This window comes from Arachis ipaensis, chromosome B9 (genome assembly GCF_059453495.1).
Source record: "Arachis ipaensis isolate K30076 ecotype BB chromosome B9, ASM5945349v1, whole genome shotgun sequence".
Taxonomy (NCBI): Eukaryota; Viridiplantae; Streptophyta; class Magnoliopsida; order Fabales; family Fabaceae; genus Arachis; species Arachis ipaensis.
In genome coordinates this window covers 60,345,967-60,370,005 of record NC_142444.1, presented here as the reverse complement: position 1 = coordinate 60,370,005, position 24,039 = coordinate 60,345,967, and the positions used below count along the sequence as shown (strand labels likewise).

General features: G+C 36.6%; 1 non-coding gene across 1 annotated transcript; it reads left to right on the top strand.

Annotated features, from left to right (window-relative positions):
- Nucleotides 1–1,761: 1,761 nt before the first annotated feature.
- Nucleotides 1,762–1,869, top strand: LOC148544826 (small nucleolar RNA R71). Its single transcript, XR_015901717.1, has one exon. It is a non-coding gene; the product is annotated as a small nucleolar RNA R71 (small nucleolar RNA).
- The last annotated feature ends 22,170 nt before the right edge of the window (nt 1,870–24,039 follow it).

The following is a 24,039-nucleotide window of genomic DNA, read 5'->3' as shown; positions in this document are numbered from 1 at the left end:
AAAGTTGGGTTGCCTCCCAACAAGCACTTCTTTAATGTCAATAGCTTGACAGTGGGCTCTCATGGAGCCTCACAGATGTTCAGAGCATTGTTGAGACTCCCCAACACCAAACTTAGAGTGTGGATATGGGAGTTCAACACCAAACTTAGAGTTTGGTTGTGGCCTCCCAACACCAAACTTAGAGTTTGACTGTGGGGGCTCTGGTTGACTCTGTTTTGAGAGAAGCTTACTGTGCCTCTTTTTCATGTTTACAGAAGGATGTCCTTGAGTTTTAAACTCAAGGGAGTCCTCATTCAATTGAAGGACTAGTTCACCTCTGTTAACATCAATCACAGCTCTTGCTGTGGCTAGGAAGGGTCTTCCAAGGATAATGGATTCATCCTCATCCTTCCCAGTATCTAGGATTATGAAATCAGCAGGGATGTAAAGGCCTTCAACCGTTACTAATATGTCCTCTACTTGTCCATAAGCCTATTTTCTGGAATTGTCTGCCATCTCTAATGAGATTTTAGCAGCTTGTACCTCAAAGATTCCCAATTTCTCCATTACAGAGAGTGGTTTGAGGTTTATTCCTGACCCCAGGTCACATAGAGCCTTCTCAAAGATCATGGTGCCTATGGTACAAGGTATTAGGAACTTTCCAGGATCCTATTTCTTTTGAGGCAATCTCAGTTGATCCAATGCATTTAGTTCATTGGTGAACAGGGGATGTTCATCTCCCCAAGTCTCATTACCAAATAAATTGGCATTCAGCTTCATGATTGTACCTAGGAACTTGGTAACTTACTCTTCAATAACATCTTCATTTTCTTCAGAAGAAGAATACTCATCAGAGCTCATGAAGGGCGTAAGGAGGTTTAATGGAATCTCTATGGTCTCTAGATGAGCCTCAGAGTCCCTTGGTTCCTCAAAGGAAAACTCCTTATTGATCACTGGACGTCCCAGGAGGTCTTCCTCCTTGGGATTCACATCCTCCCCTTCCTCTTTGGATTCGTCCATGATGGTTATATCAATGGCCTTGCACTCTCCTTTTGGATTTTCTTCTGTATTGCTTGGGAGAGCACTAGGAGGGGTTTCAGTGATTTTCTTACTCAACTGTCCCACTTGTGCTTCCAAATTTCTAATGGAGGACCTTGTTTCATTCATGAAACTCACAGTGGCCTTAGATAGATCAGAGACTAAGTTTGCTAAATTAGAGGTATTTTGTTCAGAGTTCTCTGTCTGTTGCTGAGTGGATGACGGAAAAGGCTTGCTATTGCTAAACATGTTTCTTCCACCATTATTAAAGCCTTGTTGAGGCTTTTGTTGATCCTTCCATGAGAGATTTGGGTGATTTCTCCATGAGGGATTATAGGTGTTTCCATAGGGTTTACCCATGTAATTCACCTCTGCAATTGCAGGATTCTCAGGATCATAAGCTTCTTCTTCAGAAGATGCCTCTTGAGTACTGTTGGATGCAGCTTGCATTCCATTCAGACTCTGAGAAATCATATTGACTTACTGAGGCAATATTTTATTCTAAGCCAATATGGCATTCAGAGTATCAATTTCAAGAACTTCCTTCTTCTGAGGCGTCCCATTACTCACAGGGTTCCTCTCAGAAGTGTACATGAACTGGTTATTAGCAACCATGTCAATTAGTTCTTGAGCTTCTGCAGGCATTTTCTTTAGGTGAATGGATCCACCTACAGAAGTATCCAATGACATCTTAGCTAATTCGGACAGACCATCATAGAATATATCCAGGATGGTCCATTCTGAAAGCATGTCAGAAGGACACTTTTTGGTCAGTTGCTTGTATCTCTCCCAAGCTTTATAGAGGGATTCACCTTCTTTCTGTCTGAAGGTTTGAACATCCACTCTAAGCTTGCTCAGCTTTTGAGGAGGAAAGAACTTGGCTAAGAAAGCTGTGACCATCTTATCCCAAGAGTTTAGGCTATCCTTAGTTTGAGAGTCCAACCATATTCTAGCTCTGTCTCTCACAGCAAAAGGGAAAAGCATGAGCCTGTAGACTTTAGGATCTACTCCATTAGTCTTAACAGTATCACAGATCTGCAAGAATTCAGTTAAGAACTGAAAAGGATCTTTAGATGGAAGTCCATGAAACTTGCAGTTTTGTTGCATTAGAGAAACTAATTGAGGTTTCAGCTCAAAATTGTTTGCTCCAATGGCAGGAATTGAGATGCTTCTTCCATGTAAATTGGAATTAGGTGTAGTGCAGTCACCAAGCATTCTCCTTGCATTATTATTATTTTTGGCTGCCATCTCCTCTTCTAGTTCAAATATTTCTGTAAGGTTATCTCTGGATTGTTGTATTTTAGCTTCTCTTAGTTTCCTCTTCAGAGTCCTTTCAGGTTCAGGGTCTGCTTCAACAAGAATATTCTTGTCCTTGCTCCTGCTCATATGAAAAAGAGGGAACAGAAAAATAATAATAATAATAGGGATCCTTTTTACCCAAGTATAGAGGTTCCCCTGTGTGAGTAGAAGAAGAAAAGAATGTAATGTAAAGAAGGGAAGAAGAGAAAATTCAAACACAGATGGCAGAGGGGGTTCGAATTTGGGTGAGATGAAGTGTTAGTAGATGAATAAATAAATAGAAGGAGATGAGAGAGAAGGAGGATTTTCAAAAATAAAATTTTGAAAAGGGGTTAGTGATTTTTGAAAATTAGGAATGAAATTAAATTAAAATTAAAAATTGAAACAATTAGTTAATTAAAAAGAATTTTTGAAAAAGAGGGAAGAGATTTTCGAAAATTAGAGGGAGAGAGTTAATTAGGTAGTTTTGAAAAAGATAAGAAGCAAAACAAAAAGTTAATTAGTTAGTTGAAACAAATTTTGAAAATCAATTCTGAAAAGATAAGAAGATAAGGAGTTAGAAGAGATATTTTAAAATCAAATTTTTGAAAAAAAGATGTGATTTTTTTTAAAAAAAAAAATATGATAGAAAGATATGATTAGAATTAGTTTTGAAAAAGATTTGATTTTTAAAATCACAATGACTTGATTCACAAGAAATCACAATATATGATTCTAGAACTTAAAGTTTGAATCTTTCTTAACAAGCAAGTAAAAAACTTAAAATTTTTGAATCAAAATATTAATTGTTGATGATATTTTCAAAAATTATGAGATGAAATTAGGAAAAAGATTTTTGAAAAATATTTTTAAAATTTTCAAAAATAAATAAAAAAATGAAAAAGATTTGATTTTTGAAAAAGATTTTGAAAAAGATAAGATTTTTAAATTGAAAATTTGATTTGACTCATAAGAAACAACTAAATTTTAAAAATTTTTGAAAAAGTCATTTCAAATTTTCGAAATTTATGAGTGAAAAAGGGAAATATATTTTTTTGAATTTTTGAATTTTTAATGATGAGAGAGAAAACATGAAAAATGATGCAATGCATGAAAATTTTGGATCTAAACATGTGATGCATGCAAGAACACTATGAATGTCAAGATGAACACCAAGAACACTTTGAAGATCATGATGAACATCAAGAACCTATTTTTGAAAAATTTTTGATGCAAAGAAAACATGCAAGACACCAAACTTAGAAATTTTTCATGTATAGACACTCTGAATGCAAGAATGCATATGAAAAACAAGAAAAGACACAAAACAAGAAAATATGAAGATCAAACAAGAAGACTGGCCAGGAACAACTTGAAGATCATGAAGAATACTATGAATGCATGAATGCATGAATTTTCGAAAAATGCAGAGAATTTTTAGAAAAAATGCAATTGACACCAAACTTGAAATTGACTCAAGACTCAAACAAGAAACACAAAATATTTTTTATTTTTATGATTTTATGATTTTTTTTGGATTTTTCGAAAATTAATGTGAAAAAGAAAAATAAGGATTCCAAAATTTTTAATGTGAATTCCAGGAATCTTGCACTCTTAGTCTAAAGCTCCAATCTGAGGGTTAGACATGGCTTTAATAGCCAATCAATCTTTAGCATGTAAATTAGGTGGATCAAGAACAGCAGCAGGTGGATTAGCAACAACTAGCTTGCTCTTGATAATGTTGGGTTGGAAGCCCCAGTCCAAATGAATTTAGACATGGCTTTACAGCCAGTCAGGCTTCAACATGCTTCATGAAACACTAGAATTCATTCTTAAAAAATTTTAGAATAATTTTCGAAAACAGATGAGAAATTTTTGAAAGATTTTTGAAATTTTTTTTTTTGAAAATAAAACAAAAAGAAAATTAACTAATCTGAGCAACAAGATAAACCGTCAGTTGTCCAAACTCAAACAATCCCCGACAACGGCGCCAAAAACTTGGTATGCGAAATTGTTACTCTAAGGTTGTAAAATTTGTTGTTCGTTCTCTCCCTGGCAATGGCACCAATAACTGGTGCACAATACCATGGTCCAAACATAACTTCACAACTTCGCACAACTAACCAGCAAGTGCAGTGGGTCGTCCAAGTAATAAAACCTTACGTGAGTAAGGGTCGATCCCACGGAGATTGTTGGTATGAAGCAAGCTATGGTCATCTTGTATATCTCAGTCAGGCGGATATCAAATGGTTATGGAGTTTTCGAATAATAATAATAAATAAATAGAAAATAAAGATAGAAATACTTATGTAATTCATTGGTGAGAATTTCAGATAAGCATATAGAGATGCTTTCGTTCCCCTGAATCTCTGCTTTCCCGCTGTCTTCATCCAATCAGTCTTACTCCTTTCCATGGCAAGCTTTCTGTAAGGGCATCACCGTTGTCAATGGCTACATCTCATCCTCTCTGTGAAAATGGTCCAAATGCTCTGTCATGGCCAGGCTAATCATCTGGAGGTTCTCGATCATACTGGAATAGGATTTACTATCCTTTTGCGTCTGTCACTAGGCCCAGCACTCGCGAGTTTAAAGTTCGTCACAGCCATCCCTTCCCAGATCCTACTCGGAATACCACAGACAAGGTTTAGACTTTTCGGATCTCAGGAATGGCCATCCATGAGTTCTAACTTATGCCACGAAGATACTAATAACTCGGACTCGGTCCCCTGTATTAGATATCTAAGAGATACTCATTCTAGCTTTGTTGCATGTAGAACGGAAGTGTTTGTCAGGCACGCGTTCATAGGTGAGAATGATGATGAGCGTCACATAATCATCACATTCATCATATTCTTGGGTGCGAATGGATATCTTAGAAGCGGAATAAGTTGAATTGAATAGAAAATAGTAGTACTTTGCATTAATTCATGAGGAACAGCAGAGCTCCACACCTTAATCTATGGAGTGTAGAAACTCTACCGTTGAAAATACATAAGTGAAAGGTTTAGGCATGGCCGAGAGGCCAGCCCCCAAAACGTGATCACAGGATCAAAAATACAATCCAGGATCTTCCAAAGATGATTCCAATGATCTTTAATACAATAGTAAAAAGTCCTATTTATACTAAACTAGTTACTAGGGTTTACAGAAGTAAGTAATTGATGCATAAATCCACTTCCGGGGCCCACTTGGTGTGTGCTTGGGCTGAGCTTGAAGTTTACACGTGGAGAGGTCATTCTTGGAGTTGAACGCCAGTTTGTAACGTATTTCTGGCGTTCAACTCTGGTTCGTGACGTGTTTCTGGCGTTTAACTCCAGACTGCAGCGTAGAACTGGCGTTCAACGCCCTTTTTCATCATCTAAACGCGGCCAAAGTATGGACTATTATATATTACTGGAAAGCCCTAGATGTCTACTTTCCAACGCAATTAAAATAGCGCCATTTTGAGTTCTGTAGCTCCAGAAAATCCACTTTGAGTGAAGGGAGGTCAGAATCCAACAGCATCAGCAGTCCTTCTTCAACCTGAAAATACCTGAAATCACAGAAAAACACACAAACTCATAGTAAAGTCCAGAAATGTGAATTTAACATAAAAACTAATAAAAACATCCCTAAAAGTAACTAGATCCTACTAAAAACATACTAAAAACAATGCCAAAAAGCGTATAAATTATCCGCTCATCATTCTCCGTTCCTTGGTTGAACTGCTTCATTTCAGCATCTTCTACTTCTATCACATCATCAGTTGGGGTGTGTACTATTGGGCTTGGCTCCTCATGGTTCCTCTCTGGCAGTGTGGTTCCAGACCTCAAGGTGATGGCGTTGATGCCACCCTTGGGATTAGGTAGGGGTTGAGAAGGAATTCCACTGGAGCTTAAAGGTTGGTTAATGGGATTAGGTAATGAATCTATCCTGGAGGCAAGAGCTTGTAAAGTAGAATTCAGACCATTTAAAGTAGATTTCAGCTACGTCTGCATGCCTTGTTGTCCTTGTGCATGAGAACGAAGCATCTTGTTATTTGATGAGGAATTAGGATAGGTGATCTGAGGAACTTGTTGTTGGTTATGCTGGGATCCTTGAGATTGTCTTAGGTGAGGTGCTCTGTAAGGCTGGTTCTAATTCTGCTGTCTGTTGTTGTTATTCTACCTCTGGTTTCCATTGTTATTTCTGCCTCCTCTGTTATAGTTGTCCCTCCAGCCATGGTTGGAATTATCTCTCCAACCTTGGTTAGATTTGTCCTACCATTCTAGGTTATAGTTTCCTCCTTGGTTGTAGTTGCCGCCTTGTTGATTGTATCCTTGATTCGGGCGGTCATAGAAGTTATGAGTAGCTGCCACTGTGTTATCTTCTTGTTGGAGCTGCGGACATTCATCAGTATAATGACTATAATCAGCACATATTCCGCATACTCTTTGTGGGACTAACTGTTGGCTTTGTTGAGGTGGGTGAGGCTGAGCTTATTGTTGTTGGTTCAACTACATTTGCTTCAGTAGGTTGGTCATTTCACATATACTCTGTGTAAGAGCAGTAGTTTCAATGCTAGAGGAAACCTCTGCAACAGCTTTTGAGTGGCCATGCTGGTGCCTGTGATTCCTAGTGGACTCAGCTAAGTCGCTGATCAGTTGCCATGCTTCATCTGCGGTTTTGTACTTTTTCATAGAACCATTACTAGCACCATCCAGTACAGTTTTATCCTGAGGCTGATCAACACCAGTCTGTGGATCATATGATAGGGGCATGCATTTAGAAGGTTCTTAAAATGCTCCCAGTACTCATAAAGAGTCTCTAATTCTCCTTGAACAATGCAGCAGATCTCTTTTCTCAAACTATCTATGACTTCAGTTGGAAAGTATTTTTCCACAAATTCTCTCCTGAGCATATCCCAGTTGGTAACAGTCGCTTCAGGTTGGGAGTAGTACCACTCCCTCGCCTTTCCCTCAAGAGAAAATGGGAAGGCGGTTAACAGAATAGAAGTTTCATCTGCACCATTACGCCTAACAGTAGAATAGGCTGTCTGAAAATTCCTTAGGTGCTTGATAGGCTCCTGAGCAGGTAAGCCATGAAACTTGGGCATCAAGTTGATTAATGCGGTATTCAGCTCAAAATCTGCAACCAGAGTTGGATGATGTACTTGATATGGCTGTAATGTAAAATCTGGGGCTCCAGCCTCCTGAAGAGTAATCCTCCTAGGTGCTGCCATTCTATCTGCACGTAAATCAACTGAATCAGTAGTAAATGAGCTTGTTTCGCTCTCAGATGGCGGTTCAGATTTGCCTTCAGATGAGACTGGTGAATCGATAACAATCACTTCACCACCCTCAGAGGCTATCCTGCGTCGAGCTCACCTAATACGTGAAAGAGTTCTTTCAATTTCAGGATCAAACGCGGCTAAGCTCGAATCAGGTAGTGATCGCGTCATTCAATGAAAGAAACATATAGCTCATGGCAAAATTAAAAATAAAATATGCAAATAAAATAAATATGTACACTAATTAATAATTTAGCACACAATTGCAACTCCCCGGTAACGGCGCCAAAAACTGACGTGCAGGCAGAAGTCGGCTAATTAAGAAATCAATTTAGAGAATGCGTTGAGAGTATAGTTCTTAACCAGCTAAGATCCGCCTCGTCAATTTAGAAATATTGTCACAAAATTTAGAAATAAAAATACTGGGAGTATGAGTCCCAGGTCGTCTCCCAACGAGTTGCAGGAAAGGGTGCTAATCTATTAATCAGGAATTTTCTATGAGAGTTTAAGTTTGGATAATGAGAAATAATTATAAATGAAAGCAATAAAACTAAGAATTATTATTAATATAAAAAGGCCTTGACTGGGGGAATGATTAATTGGAAGTTCTATCCTTGTTGGAATCTCTTAAGTGTGGTATTAAAAAGGTTGATGTTTTCACTTAGTTAACCCTTACTAAATAAAGGAAAGTCAAGTGATTGAGCTAATCCTTATTCGCAAATCCTAGTCCTCTCCCTTGGGAAGGTCTAGCGTTAGTAAATACAGAACTAGCCAACAATTCCCAATTTAACCAACACTTAAGCCTTCCAACTCAAGTGTCTCCTCTTAATCAACCCCCATGTCAAGTTTGGGAATTCTACTCCATTGACATTAATATAAAACTTAGAAAAATATAAGAAGACATAATAAATCAATTAAAATAAAATAGAGACTAAAAATTAATTAAAACTAAAAGTAATCCTCTTTACTAACAATTCATGAAAATAATCCAATTAGAACTCTAAATAAAATAAATAAGGATATGGAAGATTAAGGGGCAAGTAAACAAACTAGAATAATGTCTTCAACGGAGGTAATGATTCTTCAGTTTCCAAAAGTAAAAGCAATAACTAGGAATGTAAAGAAAAACTAGAGGAAGAGTAATTCTCTCTCTAGATTCAGATCTAAAACTAAATAATCCTAATGTGAATGACTGTGTATCTCTGTCTATGCATCTGTGTTGAGTCTCTGCTTGTTCCCTGGCCTTATTCTGTGTTTCTGGGCTGAAAACTAGGTCAAAACATGGCCCAAAATCGCCCCCAGCATTTTCTGTTAATTCTGCAGATCGCGCAGGTAATGCGTACGCATCGTTCACGTGTTCGCGTCATTCGGTGATTTTCCTTGTCACGCGTACGCGTCATCCACACGTTCGCGTCATTCGTGCAGACTCCAATCCATGCATTTGCATTAGGCACGCACTCGCATCAGTGTTCGCTAGTCATCTCCTTAGTTTCTTGTGTTCCTTCCATTTTTGCAAGCTTCCTTTCCATTTTCTAAGCCATTCCTGCCCTATGAAGCCTGAAACACTTAACACACGGATCACGACATCGAATAGTATAAAGCAAAATTAAAATATACTAATTAAAGATCTTTAGGAAGCAAGTTTTCAATCATAGAATAATACTAAGAAGGAATTATAAAATCATGCAATTAGTATGAATAAGTGGGTGAAAACTTGATGAAACCATTCAAATAAACACAAGATAAACCATAAAATAGTGGTTTATCACTAACCTTGATTGTAGTTCCCACCTTGGTTATAATTACCGCCTTATTGATAGTACCCTTGATTCGGACGGTTGTAATAATTATTGGTATCCGCCAAGGTGTTGTCTTCTTGTTGGAGTTGTGGATATTCATCAGTGTAATGAGAATAGCAGGCATATATTCCACACACTCTCTGAGGAACTAACTGTTGACACTGTTGTTGTGGATGAGGCTGAGGTTGCTGTTGATTCAGCTGGAGCTGCTTCAGTATATTGGTCATCTCTCCCAGAGTCTTTGTGAGAGTAGCAGTCTCACTACTAGAGGAAACCTCCACAATAGCCTTGGGATGGATGTTACTGTGCCTGGCATTCCGGGTAGACTCAGCTAGATCGGTGATCAATTGCCACGCTTCTGTCACCGTCTTGTACTTAGTCAGAGAGCTATTACTTGCAGCATCTAATATAGTCTTGTCTTGAGGCTTCATACCTTGGCAGAAATAGCTAATCAACACCAACTGGTCAATCTTGTGGTGGGGACATAAGTCTAAGAGATTCCTGAAGCGTTCTCAATACTCGTAAAGAGTCTCTGATTCGCCTTGGATAATGTAGGAAATTTTTTTCCTCAATCTATCTGTAACTTCAGCCGAAAATTACTTGTCCAGGAATTCCCTTCTGAGCAGATCCCAATTAGTAACAACTTCTTCAGGTTGAGTGTAGAACCACTCCCTTGCCTTTCCCTCAAGAGAAAATGGGAAGGCATATAACCAAATAGTAGTCTCATCCGCACCATGACGCCTAGTAGTTGAGCAGGCTGTTTGAAAATCTCTGAGGTGGCTTGATAGGCTCTTGAGCAAGTAAGCCATGAAACTTGGGCAGTAAATTGATCAGCACAGTCTTCAGTTCAAAATCTGGAGCTAAATTCGGATGACGCGCTTGGTATGGTTGCAGTGTAAATTCTGAAGCTCCTGCTTCCTGGAGAGTAATCCTTCTAGGCTCCGCCATAATACCTGCACGTAAATTAACATAATTAGTAGAAGAGGAGCTTGTTTCTTCCTCAAATGACGCTTCAGATTCACCCTCAGATAAGACTGGTGAATTGGTAGAAACCACTTTACCACCTTCAGAGGCTAACCGACGCCGAGCTCGCCTAATACGTGAAATAGTTTTTTCAATTTTAGGATCAAACGTGGCTAAGCTCAGATCCGGTAATGAACGCGTCATTCAATGAAAGAAACATAGAGCTCGTGGTAATAAAATAAAATATATTAAGAAAAATTAAACTATAAACTACTAAGAATAAAAAACACAAAAATAAAAATATAATAAAAAATACAAATATGTAAATATAAAAATATTTACACCAACCAATAATTTAGCACATATTGCAACTCCCCGGCAATGGCGCCAAAAATTGACGAGCGTAAAAATACCGATTAAGAATTTATAATGGAAATAACGTTGCAAGTACAGCTCTTAACCGACGAAAATTTCACTTATCAATTTAAAAAGAGTTGTCACAATTTAGAATCAATTACTGGGAGTAGAATTCCTAGGTCGTTTCCCAACGAGTTGACAAAAGAGTGCAATTTATTGGTCAGGAATTTTCTGAGAAATTTTAAGATTGGGGAATAGAAAAATAAATGACTATCAATTAAAGCAATAAAAATTAACAAGAGGTTTTATGTATTAAAATAAAAAGCCTTGACTAGGAGAAGATTAATTGGAGGTCCTATCTTTGTTGATTTTCCCAAGTATAATAGCAAGAGGTTATTGCTTCTACTTAGTTATCCTTTACCTAATAAAGGAAAGTCAAGTAACTAAACCAACCCTGATTCACAAGTCCTAATCCCTTCCTAGGGAAAGATTAGAGTTAGTGACAAGAGACTCAACCAGCAACTTCCAATTACAAATTAATACTTGAGTATTCTAACTCAAGGGTTTCCTATTAATCAACTCCAGAGTCAAGTTGGGAGTCTACTCCATTGACATGGATGCTATTTTCGCAAACATGTAAAGGGAGTAGAAAGGAGACATGGTAATTAAAATTAAATTAGTAAAAGCAATTTTTGAGCTAATAAATTAAGGAAAGATGATAATCAAACAAATAATAAAATTAAATGTAAAAATAACTCTTGCATTAATAATTCCCAAAATCAAAGATATCCATATGTAACTCTGAACAAACTGAATGGAGAACAAAAGGGTAGGGAAATAAGAAAGCAAACTATAATGATAGAGACTTCAAACGGAGGTAGTAACTCTCTCAAGATCCAATCCAAAAGTATAAAACTAAAAATCTAAGAATGTGAAGAACCCTAGAGGAAGTAGTATATTCTCCTTAAGATTCCAAACTAAAACTAAAACTAAGTGAATGTGAATGTGTCTTGAGTCTCTGCTTGTCCCATGACTCTAGTATGTGTTTCTGGACCGAAAACTGGGTCCAAAACAAGCCCAAAATTGCCCTCAGCATCTTCTGCAGTTGCAGCACGTGACACATGTCACGCGTATGCGTCGATGGTCTTCTGCGCATGTCACGCGTACGCGTCACTATGAATTGCGCCGAGTCACGCGCATGCGTGAGCCATGCGTGCGCGTCAGTCCTCGCTGGTCAGCTCCTTTGTTTCTTATGTTCCTTTCACTTTTGCATGCTTCCTTTCCATCCTCTAAGCCATTCCTTCCCTATGAAGCCTGAAAACACTTAACACATGGATCACGGCATCAAATGGTATAAAGGGGAATTAAAAATTGACAATTTAAAGGCTTAGGAAGCAAGTTTTCAATCATAAAACAAAATTAGGAAGAATTTGTAAAACTATACAATTTGTATGATTAAGTGTGCAAAGAACTGATAAAAACCACTCAATTTAGCACAAGATAAACCGAAAAATAGCGGTTTATCACCACGCTTTTAAAAGCGTGGCCTAAGGTTCCAAAGCGTATCCAAGCTTCAAAACGTATCCAAAAGTCCGTCCTTTCTTCATTTGAGCTTGTTTTGTGCTTTTTTCTTCTTTTTCTACCATTTCCTACAAAATTAATCAAATCAAAGGGCTCAAAGAAATATATGGCTTAAGCACAAAAAATGCTCAACATTTGGACATTATGAACTAATTTTTTATGTGAAAAAGCATAGAAAAACACAACATGATGCGCAGTCATCACATGTCTGAATTCTCAGCTTCTTGTTCGAAAAGCTCTGTGAGGTTTTCTCTGGAGTGTTTTGCTCTAACTTGTTGTGAACGCCTCCTTAGAGTCCTCTTAGTTTCAGGATCAAAATCAAAGAGATGGTCTTTATCTCTGTTCCTGCTCATAAACAATAAAAAGAAAACCAAGAAAGAAGGAATGGGAGTTTCTATGTTAGAATGTAGAGAACTCCCAGTGAGATATCTAGAGAAGATAAGAAGAATGAGGGTAGAGATGGGAGGTAGAATTCAAAATAATGGAGAGAGATATATGCTTGAGAATTTGAAAATTAAGAAGAAAGAGATTTTAAAATCAAGATATTGTTGTATTATTTTTATTTTATTCATTTGTTTCGAAATAATAAAGAAGAATAAAAGAAAATTAAAATCTAGGACAACTAATTAACAAAAAAGATTTGAAAATTAAATGTGATTTTCGAAAATGAAGGAAAGAAAAAGTCAAACAAAGCTTTTGAAATTCAAATTTAAAAGTAAGTAAAGATTCAAAAGTGAAGGGTTTAAATTTTAAAAGGAAGATAAGATAAGTAAGTCTTAAAATTTAAAAAGAAAGATAAGATAAAGATTTTAAAAAGAATAAGAAAGATAAGATTTAAGATTTAAGATTTAAAGATTTTGAAAATCAAATTCAAAAGATAGTAAAGATTTGAAAAAGATTTGGAAAGATAAGATTTGAATTTTGAAATTGAATTTTATAATTTGAATTTAAAATAAGATAGGATAGGATTTTTGAAATTTAAAGAAAGATAAGAAAGATAAGATAAAGAATTGAATAAGATTTGAAAAGATAAGAATTGAAATTCAAAATTTAAACTTTACTAACAAAAAAACACCAAACTTAAAATTTTGAAATCAAGATAAGAAAAGATAATAAAGATTTCGAAAATTTGACTAAAGATAAGAGAGATATTTTGGTATTTTACGAATTTTAAGGAAAAGAGAAAAACAACTAAGAGACACCAAACTTAAAAATTTAAGAACAAATGACACTAATTTTTTGAAAATTAAAAGAAAACAACTAAAAGACACCAAACTTAAATTTTTTTAAAATAAAACAAGAGAAATTACTAAGAACAATTCGAATATCAAGATGAACACTCAAGAACAATTTTGAAATTTTAAAGAAAAAGATAAAAACAGACGGGACACCAAACTTAAAAACTGACATAAGACTCAAACAAAAGACAAAGATTACTAAAGAAAAGAAAAGGTTTTCAAAAATTTTTTAAAAAGAAAAAAAAAGACACAATTAAAAGAGTAACTAAACGTTAAAGAATGCCTAATCTAAGCAACAAGATAGTCTGGTAGTTTGTCAAACTCGAACAATCCCCGGCAACGGCGCCAAAAACTTGGTGCGCGAAATTGAACTCCACAAATGTTGCACAGATGAACCGGCAAGTGCACTGGGTCATCCAAGTAATACCTCAGGTGAGTGAGGGTCGAATCCCATGGAGATTGTTGGATTGAGCAAGCAATGGCTATCTTGTAAGTCTTAGTCAAAAGATTAGAAAAGATGGTTGCTTGTTGAAAGAATAAACGAAATAGTAAAAAGAATGAAATACCAAATTGATATGAAAGGAATGATAGAGATTCAGTTAAGGCTTCGAACATGCGTATTCTTTCCGGATTAACTTTTCTTACTCTCTACTTCAATAACGAATGATTCATTCAATGGCAGCCGTAATTGACTAACTCATGTAGTATCCTCATCAAGTTAGCCTCTTCTAAACCATATCAGTCCAACATATCCGAGCAACTCATGTAACATCCTCATCAAGTTAGCTCATGGCTTCCCACTATAGCCGAAGGTAAAGACCTAAGCAATCCACTCCCCTTCGCGATCCTACTCAAAATGCCACAGATAAGGTCGGATATTCCGGATCAGGGAGTGCTATTTTTCAGACTCTATCCTTAACGCCACAGAGACCTCAGCAACCCATGGTCAACAGAATTTTATGACACTTATCCAAAGTCACCCAAGCATTCTCTTGGAATCCGCAGTGCATTCTCTAGCTGTGGTTCAATGCTATCCGAGTCAGGACTCACATAGAACCCATGTAGAACAAGGATGAATGTCACAGTTCATCCTCAATTTATGAGATGAAGAACGAAAATGCACAAGAGAATGGAATCAAACATGTAGTGAAATAGAAATAGTAATATTATTAATCCATAAGAATCAGCAGAGCTCCTAACCTTAACTTAGGAGGTTTAGTAGCTCATAGCTTACAGAAAGTAAAAGTAAAATGTAAAAGGTGGAAAGATCAGAAGTCCAAAGTCCTCTAATAGTGGTGATCTTTGTTCTATATATAATAACTTAATAACTAAGAAGTACAAAAGTATGATAGATTAGACTAAAGGTGCGAAAATCCACTCTTGGGCCCACTTTGGTTGAGTACTTGGGCTGAGCTTGGCGTCCATCTTTAGGGATGGGCATTGAACACCCATTGGGGGGTGATTGGTGCTGCCTTGTGCCTCTTGGTGGCATTGAACGCCAGGAATGGGGTGGAATGTGGCGTTCAACACTGGCTTAGGTTCCTTAGGGGAGTTGAACGCCAGAAATGAGGTAACTTTTTGGCGTTCAACATCAAATATGGGCATGCTCCTTGGAAGAAAAGTATAAACCATTATATATTTCTGGAAAGCTCTGAAAGTTAGCTTTTCACCGCCATTGAGAGCGCATCATTTGGACCTTTTTAGCTCCCGAAATGCTCGTTTGAGTGCATGGAGGTCAGAATCTGACAGCATCTGCTACGCTTTCCTTACCTCTGAATTGGACTTTGCCAAAACTCCTCAATTTTAGCCTGAAATTACCTGAAATCATTTGAAAATGCAACAACTCAAAGTACAATCCAAAAATGTTAATTTAGCACTAAAACCTATGAAAATATAATAAAACTTAAACAAAACAGACTAAAACAATATTAAAATGATGCCAAAAAGCATATAAAATATCCGTTCATCACCAATCTTCTTTAGGATGGTGTCTGATGAAATGTTGCCCTTGATCACATCTGCCTTTATCTTTGGATAGGTGTCTCGGCTAGGCGGGATGTGAGAAAGCTGCAGGAGGGCCTCAAACGCACATGTCGAGGTATCTAGCTGTACCCTGCGGAGAAAGACAGTCTCAGCATCCACCTTCAGCAGATTTTCATAGAACTCTCTCACAATGGGTTCATTAATCTCCATTGGATCAAGCTCTATGAACTTCCATTGGTAATAGTCAATCCGACTATGAATAACATCTGCATATCGCTCCAGCACATTTAATTTCCTTTCATAGTGGAAGGCCTTTGCCTCAAGCTTCTTGTATTGAATTTGGGCTTCTTCAGTCGCAAAGGTGTCTAGCCGATCACTCGGACGAACAACAGCGGGAGCCATAACAACCCGAATTTCTTAAAATTTTATTATAACTTATTTATGACATATTTCATTAGTTTGAATTATTTATTTAGAATTTCAGCAATTTATAAATAGTAAGAAAAAATTATATGATTTAAATTGAGTAATTGATGGTTTGAATTTTAAATTTTTATTTTATAAAAAGATGATTAATTTAATTTTTACAATTCCTAAAAATATATGTTTGAATTTATTAGTATGTTAATAAATTAAAATTTATATGTTCCCAAAATAATTTCTAGTATCATAATTAAATTCTAAACTATTATTTTTAATTTAAAGATTTTGTGAAATTTTTATACTATTAGTATGTATTTTTCCTAACCCTAGAATTAGCTACACACTCACTAGTTATACTCTCAGCCTTGCTAAGGACACGCGTTCTTTTCTTCCTCACCAACACCATGACTCACTACCAGTGACACTCATCCTTCACTCTCTCAGCCACATTCCTTCACTCTTCACCACTCATTCTTCATCGAACAATTACCACACATACATTGCTACTAATCTTTTCCTTATTCATTCACATTTCTTTGTTCTCTATCCATTATTCCCACCCAACCTATAACACACATAAAGGAAAAGGGAGAGTCTGAGCCAGGGGAAACAGAAGGGAGAAAAGGGATCGAGAGAGAAGAGGAGAACGTGAGGGAGAAGGAAGGTGCACCGGGTAGCCACAATCGCCGTACGCCGTGGCCGAAGCTCCCCTCACAACCATCAATGCCGGTTAGGGCAGAGAAGGAGAGGCAGAACGCTGAAGAATAGAGACTGAGGGGAAGGAGGGTAACACTGCTGGTGTCGCTAGGGCTAGTCGCTGGAGCCACTACCGTCACCTTTGTGCCTCTCCATGGCTGCTGCTGCCACCGTTTCTCAATTTGGTCAGCATCATCCTTCTTGTCCTGGTTCCAATTTTCCCATTCTTGAAACCCTTAGACCCTTTCACTCCCATTTTCTACTACAATATTGTCAAATGTTTGTGCTGATGCTACCCTGAGACTGTAAAGAGCAATGCTGGTTTTGTTTGAGGATGCTGCTGTTGTTGTCAAGGCTGGTCGATGATAGGTAATACAGTTGTTGCATTGTGAGTGTAGTTAGCCAACAGCCACCACCGTAGTTCGTCTCCAATTCCTTTCAAATTAGATTAACCAAGGTAGGGGGTTCATTTTGAAATTAAAAATTTTTACATTTGACATGCCAAAAAGCTTACTGAATAATTACAAATGATTTATAAATGCTATGCATGACCAATTAATGAGAGTTGATGAAGTTGGAAACTGTTGGTAAATGTGAGTATGTTTGAGTATGCTGAAACTGAGTTTTGGAAGGGTTGATGGTGCTGTAGAGAATTGGGTGACTAGATGAGTTATGTGTATTTGTAAATTGTGATTCTGTTATTGATAATGATATGGTCATAGTTGCTGTTGGTTGTATTGTGATTAATGATGGTTCATTATGGACTGATGAATTATTGTGTGCTTGAATGATGATGATTAATGATTTACTATGTATATGATGGATATTGAGCTCCTATGAAAAGAAATTCTGTTTATGGTAGTGCAGAAAAAGTATATGGTTAATTAAGCATATGTGCACTTGTGAAAAGGGTGAAATAGTGAATTTGAACTCTTGGAGTTGCGCTAGTCACTTTGGTAATTTTGATTAGTCAAAAGGAAGTTGGAATTGTGGTTTTAGAGGAATATTAGGCTTGAATATAGAATTTGGTCTGAAGGGTTGTTAGATTACCCAATGCAGAATTTTCTGCATAATTGGCAGAAATTCAAAATAAAAACTGGGAGCAATCTAGACATGATTTTCGATCAAAATTAGTTTTCTATCAAACTTCAAGAAGTCAACATTTCTCCATAAAAATTTCAGAGAATTTAGCCAAGTGGTTTAGAAGATATGAATTTTTTAAATTTAGTAGTTGCTGCAGAATTTTCTGGTTTTCTGATTCTGCAATACCAACTATCTGCTGCTATAACTTTTGTTTTATTTGGAATTTTGAGTTGCTTCCAAAGGGATTTTAAATATATGAAAGCATATTTTAATTGAGATAAAAAATGTCCATAGCTATTTTGTAGAGTTAGTTATGTCTCTTGGAAGTAGGGCTGTTCACAAAAAATTCAAAACCAATTACTAAAAATAAGGCAGCACTTCCAATTGACATTTAATTAAACAAAACGAGGTGCTAAGAATCTAAAATTTATTTGTTCTGAAACTTAAGGATGTTGAGTGTATCATCACCAAAATTTAGAAGTAATGGATTAGAATTAAATTTATTACAGATTTATCAAAAACAAGGATGCTTGCTGTATATTTTCTGAATTCTCTTTAGTGCAGCAGTAGATTTTATTAAGTTGGCTATCAAATTCAATTCTAATCCAAACATGGTAAAACTTGGATTAGACCCAAAGGATATGTTGAAATTTGGCAGAATGTATGAACTTAGTTAAACAAAGGTGTGTAAGTTATCCCTAGGACACATTTAAAGTTAAAAGGCGATGTGGAGGTACGCCTAGTTTCACGGTGATGCGAAGGTATGCTTAGTTGTAAGGTGAAGTGGAGGCATAATGGAAAGAAAAGAAAGTGGGAATTAAAGAATGGAAAGGATACATAGAGGAATAGAAAATGGAAGTAATGAATGAAATAAATAAATGAGAAGTGTATGTTAAACGGGCTTTGTGCCAAACTGCTAATGCGAAAGTGCCCGCCTAATTGATAGCCTGAGATTGCTAATGAGAGAATATTTGCCTAATTGATAGTACTATTTCTTACTGTGATACACATTAAAATGTTATTATGATGAGGCCGAACTGACACGAGTAACCGTGATGCCAAGGTGTCTAACTGACACAGTAAAGGAACCATATTCGGGGTTCACTCTGAGTAACGTCGGGTTGCGGGTAGACAACCGACGCATGAGCTCATGGCCTGCGCTAGAAACAGGCATGCATCATAATGTTTGCGCCTATGCATTTGGTTGTGTTTGATTGTATTACTTCTTTGTGATTGTGTTGTGTGTCTTATTGCGACTTGTTTGTGTGTTGAGTTGAATCCCTTACTTGTGCTATTGATTTGTGAATGAATTGAGGTGATTAATAACTGTTGTTGTGACTAAGAATTAATTAGGTGGCTAAGAGATAATTGGTATGACAAGTTTTGTGACTCAAATCTGTTGAGTTTAGAAATTTAAAGAAAAGTAATTAATTATCTAAAGTAAAACTAAAAAGTATTTTCAAAGCTTTGATAAAAATGGTTTTATTAAGTAAAGTTAATTATTTGCATCTTAATAATTACTTTTACGACATTCCTATTCCCTACTGAGAACGTGTGGTTTGTTCTCACCCCAAAATCTTCCACCCTTTCAATGACACAGGTTCGTAGACTCAGTTTGAAGCTGTTGGCGATTATTAGTCTTATTTGAGTTAAGTTTATGTGTTGAGTTACTTTCATAGAATTCCCTCGCCTTCGTTATTTAATATTTTATTTTATACAGAGGGATAGGAATTGTATCTGAGTCTCATTTGAATTCTTTTGTATAATATTTATCATTATTAATAATTATGTGATTATTATTACTTGTGTTCTTTGATGAATGATTTTGATTAACGAGAAAAACATTTTTCCGGCATTTTCCTAAAAATTAAAATGCGATATCAAACTAAAGGCTCAATATTAAATAGCAAATAAGGAAAACATGTCAGTAACGCCTCACTTTTGGTACGATCATAACGTTCTGAAGGTTAGGGTGTTACATTATGGTATCAGAGCGGTTCGTCCTAATTAGAGCCTTGGGAATGGACTGACTATGCTTCACTGCATACTCTGAGTGTCTATCATGCGATAGGACATGTCTTAATGACAAAAGTTTACATTTTATATGCATGAGTATCTGTTGATTAACGATGTTTGCTTACTGATGAGTCCATATTTGATGATGATTTTTTGGTTGAAATTGAATGGATTTCATCATATAAACTTGCACTTATTCCACTAAATAGCATGCATTTGAACTTTCCTCCAAATTTGTGCTTGATTATGAAAATATGCTCTTTTGTGCCTAATTTGATTAGTTTATTCCATTTATCTTCCATTCAATTCCTTGATGTTATTTGTGAGTGATTTCAGAGGTATAAGGCAGGAATGGCTTGGAGAAAATAGAAGAAGAACATTCAAAGTGGAGGAAGCATGAAGAAACAAAGGAGAAGAGCTCAGCCTAGTGTGCGTGCGCACAGACCTGCGTGCGTACGCACAGCCATCAGATCAGAGTCACGCGTGCGCGTGAACCGCGTCGCGCGTCCATTCAAGCATCGCTTAGTGTGTGTGCGCATAACCTCCTGTGCGTACGCACAGGTGCACGCACATGCCTTTATTAAAACAGTACATGACTCGTGATTTTGGTGGATTTGAGGCCCATTTCTGTAGCCATTTAGCTCATAAGGAAGGGAGAATAAAGACCATAGTATAGCATTACATTAGTGTAGCTTAGGAGTAGTGGTAGATAGCTTTTAGTGTAGTTTTTCTTTAAGTTTTTCATCATCTTTTCTACTAGGATTTATACTAGGGCTTTTACATTCAAGTGCCATTTCAATTTTGATCTTGGATGCTAATTCCCATTGTAAGTATCTCTTTGTCATTACTTCTTTCTTGCAATTTCTATTTCTTGTTGATGAATTTAATGTTTGATGATTGTTACACGCTTTCTTGAGTCTTTATTGTTGATTAAGATCATTAGTTATTTTTGGTTTCAAGCTTTTACTCATTTTTTCCATGTTTAAGCTTTTTTCCTGATGGGTTGGAAATGGATTTCCAACACCTAAAACTCATCGGCAAGTGTACCGGGTCACATTAAGTAATAATAACTCACATGAGTGAGGTCAATCCCACAGGGATTGAAAGATTGAGCAATTTTAGTTAGGTGGTTGATTTAGTCAAGCAAACAAGTGTTGATTTGAGTGATTTGTATTCAATAGAAACTAAATTGCATGAAATTTAAAGGGAGAGGGGTAATTGACTGTAAATTAAACGGCAAAGGAAATAAAGAAGCTGAATCTTAAATTGCAAGTAATATAAATGACAAAAACTTAGAATGTAAGAAATATAAATAGCTGAAACTTAGAGTGTAAGAAATGTAAATTGCTTGAATCATAAAGGGTTAGGGAGCTGGGATCTCAGAATTTAAGCAAGAGAAAGTAAACAACAATTAACAGAGAAGTAAAGATGAATTCAATTGTAGCAGATCTTAAACAGAAAAGGTAAATTTCTTGAAGAAGCAAATAGAAAGTAAATCAAACTCAATTTTAGGCTCTCAATGAGAGATTGAAGATCTCAGGGGGTCAAAGAGACTAGATAACAAGTCTAGATCTCAACTCCTTCTTTGATCCAATATGAGAATAATTGCAAAAGAAGTAAAAGTTAAAAGCAGTAAAAGAACCTTAGATCCAAATTCATAATTCTTTGAAATTATGCAGAAAGTAAACAAGAGAGATCTCAAATCAAGAAGGAAATAGAATTTCTTCAATTCTCAATCCAAGATCCAAAACAAAAAGTGAAGAAAGTGCAGAAGTAAGAACAATGAAAAAGAGAATTCAATTCTCTTTCCCAATTCCCAAACCCAAAGCAAAAATGAAAAATCAAAATAAAAGTGAGCTAAAAGTCCAAGGAAGGTTTTCTCTAACTCAAATTAGCTTCTATTTATACACTTCCTATTTTTGGATTTTAGAAATTGGAGTGGGCTTTTTAATTTTGTGAAGAATTGGATTTTATTTTATTTTTAGACTCAAAATTGAGTCATGGTGCAGTCCTAGGGCACGGCTCAGTTGATTAACACAACTGAGCGCCCAAACTTGCTTTGTCTTGCCCAATTTGGTGCACCAGCCCCTTGTCCGTGTCACACTTCGATAGAGCTCAGTTGGAAAATTGAACTGAGCTCTCTATCTTGTCTTTGGTGTGCCCATTTGTGCGTGTCCTAGCCCCTCGTCCGTGTCAATTTTGTGCACATGATTAGCTCCTTGGCGTGCCAAAATGTGAGGAGTGTGGGGGGAGAGTAGCGCTCAGTTGGGAAAACAAATTGAGCTCCCCATTGTAGTGCCTTGCTTTGCGCTTCATGTTTCCAAGTTCGATCCTTGGGAGAAGCTCTTGATGCCAATTTCTTTGTGGAGCAAAGAGAGGTAGCACATGCCTTGAGTGGAAACCCCCCTGTTTGAACCTTGGGGAAGGCTTTTTAGCCCAAATGTGAGGATTAACCAAAGGTAGCGCTCCTCAAGCTCCTTGGTTCGAATCCTTGCCAAATCATTTTGGCCTATTTTCCTTGCAATTCTTGTAGCTTGAGGTCCCTTGTTCGAATCTTGAGGGATGCAAATTGGGCAATCTTGGCTTATTTTCCTTGCAAGTAGCGCTCCTTCCTTCCCTTGGGTCATGAGTTCGAGACTTGGTAGCTTCATTCCTTAGAATTGTGCCTTGAATTTATTTTGGAGAAGCCCCGATAAAGTTAACTTAGTGAACCGAGCTTTATGCTTTTGCCTTGCTCCCTTGGATGCTCGGTTAACTAATTTAACTTAGCTTTATACCTTGCTTCCTTTCTGGTTCCTTGTGAAGCTTGGTTCACTCACCCAACTGAGCTTCCTTGCTGATGCCACACTTTTCTTTTCCTTGGGCTACGCTTCATAAGCCACGCTTTTCTTATTTTTTTTCTTTTCTTTACCTACAAGTAATCAAAACAACCAATCAAAGTATCACCAAATTCACAAGGTTTAAAGTTCATTCAAAATTCAATTAATTCTATCTTAAACCTCATGATTTTATGTCAATTAAAGGGTGGTTGATTGATTTAACCAACTCATGCAAAACCACTCCAAATTACTTACTTCTAATGCAGGAAAGTGCATAAATCCTAATGAAACAAGTGAAAATTGCTTGAAAAGCTAGTATAAGATGACTTGTCATCACAACACCAAACTTAAACCTTGCTTGTCCCCAAGCAAGAAAAGAATTATGCTCAAAGGTTCTTTCAATTAGAATGGATTGAAGAATAACTTGTTATGTCCTGTGAGTGAAGTGATTAAGTGACAGTGGGGTGAACTCTAAATTATATGCTCATGCAAGGGCTTCAGTGCTTACTAGTCCCCACATCTTGGAAATCTTAGGTCTTAGGACTTTCATCCAAATGGTATCATGGAGATCTCTCTATAGGTAATCATCTTGTAGCAGCTTATAATTTATGTGCTTTGGCCTTGACTCTATGTGTCATGTCTCAAAGCGGCTCTTTAAATAAGCTTTCAATCAATACTCCTAAACCAGTTGGTTTTAAGGTTTTAGGTGTTAAAGCACCCCTGAGGATTTACTTGCTCAAGCCTCTCTCTTTGAAATATTTCGACCACAAGCATTTACTAGGATAATAACTCTTTGAGTTTTTGTTTCTTTCTTTTTTCTGCCTAGTAATTGATGCTCAGAGCCTTGGGCCATGTTCTTTTGTTTTTGTGTTTCCTTTATTTTCTTTTGTTCGCTACTTCTTAGATCAATAAATGTTTGAGAATCTCCACACTACTTCTTTGAACTCTATGTCCTGCCTATGAGCTCCCATGCAAGTTTTCATAAGCATGCAACCTCAATACATAATTATACAACTAGAACCACCACTTTCCTAATCTTTTGCTTGCCTAAAAAATTTTTAATTCCTCACTCCTCCTTTTCAAAGAATTGTCCTTTGATGCCTTTTTGAAATATTGAGTGCAAGCAAGTTTAAAGAGTATAGTGTTGTGAATAATCAAGCATCTCAATTATTGAATTATAGAGAAATTATACTAGATAGACAGACAGACAGGGGTACAATATCACTTTCAATCATAGTAGTGTTTGATGCAAAATAATCACTTAACAATACAACCTTGTGGAGTTTACTTGCTTTACTCCTCATCATCATCATTGCTGATCTTCACATTCCTCTTTATCTCTTTGGTTGATGATGCTTAATCCTTCCAAAAAATTGAATAAACCTCTGCAATGATATTGAAAGTTGCTTGTTCCTCAAGCACTTAAAAAAATGGTTAGCATGCATGAATTATTTGTGGGCTTTTGAACTTACTTTGGTGTGTGAACACCAAACTTAGTCCCTTGCCAATGTTTCTCATGCATCAAATTAAACATATGT